Source organism: Dipodomys merriami, unplaced genomic scaffold (genome assembly GCF_024711535.1).
Source record: "Dipodomys merriami isolate MVZ:Mamm:240054 unplaced genomic scaffold, mDipMer1.0.p SCAF_6, whole genome shotgun sequence".
Lineage (NCBI taxonomy): Eukaryota > Metazoa > Chordata > Mammalia > Rodentia > Heteromyidae > Dipodomys > Dipodomys merriami.
In genome coordinates, this window is record NW_027206179.1 from 9,311,077 (window position 1) to 9,315,189 (window position 4,113).

Below are 4,113 nucleotides of genomic sequence, written 5' to 3' on the forward strand. Positions count from 1 at the left end.
AGAATGTATACATGGATGGATTAATTTGCTCAAGCAAGAGTGCATGGATGGCAGGACTGGAGAAAGCTAATGGTACATAAGAAAGAAGTCAAGATCCAACACCCCTTTATGATGAAGGTTCTGGAAAAATTAGGAATCCATGGAACATTCCTCAATACAATAAAGGCTGTATATGACAAACCTACAGCCAGCATTATACTCAATGGTGAAACACTAAAGCCATTTCCTCTTAACTCAGGAACAAGACAAGGATGCCCACTCTCTCCACTTCTCTTCAATCCCATGGTTTCCCTTATTTGCAATATCTAGTATAGGTAAGAGTCAAGCGGAAAAGGCCAGATAATGTGATGTTAGGAAAATGAACCCTTAAATATGTATTTTAATGTTTTCGTTTCTTTCATGCATGTGTTTCTAATGCATTTATAAGAATATTTCTTTGTTCCTTTGTATGTCCCTCCCCCACAGTGTGACCCCCGCTTTCACTATATTTGATGTCAGTATAACATGTGGAGGAGATGGGGACAAACAAGTCGTTTAAGGATTCAGGTGGACCTGTTGCAACAATGAGAAGTACAAAATGTCATGTCAAAACCAGCTTTACAATTTCGGTGTGGGGGGGGGAGAGGGGTATAATTGGGTGGGGGGAGGGGTGTAAAATTGGGTGGGGGGAGGGGGGAGGCGGGGAAGGGAAGTGAAGGGTAAACAAAGGAGGAGGCTGCAATGCTTGGTAAGAAATGTATGCATTATCCTGCCCATGTAATTGTAGCCCCTCTGTACAGTATGTTCTCAAATAAAATAAAATACAATTTAAAAAAAAATAACTGATTAAAAAAAAAAAAAAAAAAAAAAAAAGAATCCCATAGACTCCACTCCCAAATTACTCAAGCTGATTCAAAACTTTGGCAAAGTAGCAGGTTATAAAATTAACCCCCAAAAATCAATGGCTTTTCTATATGCCAACAATGAGAAAAGTGTGGGTGAAATTAGGAAAGCAACTCCATTTGTAATAGCCCCACAAAAAATAAAATACCTAGGAATTAACTTAACCAAAGAAGTGAAGGACCTCAATGATGAAAACTTTAAAATCTTGAAAAAGGAAATCAACACAGAACTTAAAAAATGGCAAAACCTCCCATGCTCCTGGATTGGCAAGATTAACATCATGAAAATGGCAATACTTCCCAAGGCTATCTACAAATTCAACGCGATACCTATCAAAATTCCACCCTCATTCTTCAAGGAAATAGAGGAGGCAATCCAAAAATTCATATGGAACAATAAAAGACCCCGAATAGCAAAAACGCTCCTCAACGGAAAGAACACTGCTGGAGGAATATCAATACCAAATTTCAAACTCTACTATAAAGCCATAGTAATCAAAACAGCTTGGTATTGGCATAAGAACAGACCTCAGGACCAATGGAATAGAATTGAAAACCCAGAAATGAACCTACAGACCTATAGCCATCTAATCTTCGATAAGGAAGTTAAAACAATAGAATGGAAGAAAGACAGCCTCTTCAGTAAATGGTGCTGGCAAAATTGGTTAACTACATGTAGAAAACTAAAGCTAGATCCTTATATATCACCCTGCACCAGAATCAACTCCAAATGGATCAAAGACCTTGAACTCAAAGCAGACACTCTGAAAACATTACAGGATGGAATAGGAGAAATCCTAGGTCTCCTTGGCTCAGGTCGAAATTTTCTGAATAGAGACCCGGAAGCACAACAAATCAAAGAAAGGTTGGACAAATGGGATTGCATAAGATTGCAGAGCTTCTGCAGGGCAAATGACATAGCTGGCAAGATCAATAGAAAGCCCACCGATTGGGAGAAGATCTTTACTAGCCATACAACGGACAAGGGTCTCATATCTAAAATATACTTGGAACTCAAAAAATTAAACCACCCAACAACAAATCCTCAAAGAAACAACTGCCCAATAAATAAGTGGGCGAAAGACTTAAAGAGAAGCTTCTCTGAAGAAGAAAGAAGGATGGCCAATAGACACATGAAGAAATGTTCAACATCCCTAGCCATAAAAGAAATGCAAATCAAAACAACATTGAGATATCACCTCACTCCAGTTAGAACAGCAAAAATCAAGAACTCTAACAACAACAGATGCTGGAGGGGATGTGGACAGAAAGGAACCTTACTTCATTGTTGGTGGGAATGTAAACTTGTTCAACCATTTTGGAAAGCAGTATGGAGATTCCTCAAAACACTTCACATAGATCTCCCCTATGATCCAGCAATCCCACTTTTGGGCATTTACCCAAATGTTTACAAACAAGACCACACTAAAGCTACCAGCACCACTATGTTTAGTGCAGCATTATTTACCATAGCTAAGATATGGAACCAACCCAGATGCCCCTCAGTAGATGAATGGATCAAGAAAATGTGGTATATATACACAATGGAATTCTATGCCTCCATCAGAAAGAATGACACTTCCCCATTTGTTAGGAAATGGAAAGGTTTGGAAAAAATTATATTAAGTGAAGTAAGCCAAGCCCACAGAAGCATAGGTCCCATGGTTTCCCTTATTTGCAATATCTAGTATAGGTATGAGTCAAGCGGAAAAGGTCAGATAATGTGATGTTAGGAAAATGAACCCTTAAATATGTATTTTAATGTTTTCGTTTCTTTCATGAATGTGTTTCTAACGCATTTATAAGATTATTTCTTTGTTGCTTTGAATGTCCCTCCCCCACAGTGTAACCCCCGCTTTCACTATATTTGATGTCAGTATAACATGTGGAGGAGATGGGGACAAACAAGTCGTTTAAGGATTCAGGTGGACCTGTTGCAACAATGAGAAGTACAAAATGTCATGTCAAAACCAGCTTTACAATGTCGGTGTGTGGGGGGGAAGGGGGGTATAATTGGGTGGGGGAGGGGGGTAAAATTGGGTGGGGGGAGGGGGAGGCGGGGAAGGGAAGTGAAGGGTAAACAAAGGAGGAGGCTCCAATGCTTGGTAAGAAATGCATGCATTATCCTGCCCATGTAATTGTAGCCCCTCTGTACAGTATGTTCTCAAATAAAATAAAATACAATTAAAAAAAAAAAAAAGGACAGAAACCTGAAGAATGGAACAAGGAAAATGTAGCAATATGAAGTTACTTTTCTTTTGTGTTACAATAAAACTTTATTCATGAAAAGTAGGCTGGATTTGGCTCCTAAATTATGTTTTGCCTATCTTGGTGGTGTGTGTGTGTGTGTGTGTGTGTGTGTGTGTGTGTGTGTGTGTGTGTGTGTGTGTGTGTGTGTGGTATTGAGAATCAAATGCCATATGAAAAAAATTATCTAATTTTTGTTGCTTTCAAGGGCTTAGATATATTCTATTAAAACATTAGGGATTTCACATGCATGAATGAAAATAAAACACTGTAGGGCATTAAGATAATTTGAAAATAAAACACTGTAGGGCATTAAGATAATTTAAATTTTTAAAGGAAATAAATAAATAGTAATTGATATGAGCACATTGGATCAAAAGACTTCATGTGCCCATATCATACAGAAATCGATTTTACCATATACACTAGAAAATTTAAAGTAATACACAAACTAAATTTAAAGGTCAATCTACTTAGAGTTGGTAAAATAACTTCTTTTTGTCTGTTTGGCCCAATTGAATTTTTACTCCATTAAGATAAACTAAACTAAACAAACACACAATTGATGTCATATTAACTTCAAATGATGGCTTTACAAAGAGTAAATAAATCTAGGATCCAAAATCTAATAAAAGACATTATAGATTTCTATGTTGAAAAGTAAAGCTTTGAAGTAAGAAACTGGATAAGAACCAGAAAATGGGAAGCATTCCTGTGTCTATAGACTGGCATAATTTAAACTATGGATGTAACAATGTTCCAAAAAGTATACCATAGATTCAATGCTATTTCCCTGAAATTACTGGAAATTTTTTCACGAATAGAAAAAAAATAATCCTAAACCAAAAACCAATGACAAACACCATAATCTTAGTTGAGAATATGAAGATGCTTGACTTATTTCAGCTGGAACAAAGTGTTTATAAGATCTCTTACCTGGGTGGGGTAGCAGACATCTGTCATCCCAGCTCTGTAAGAATCAGAG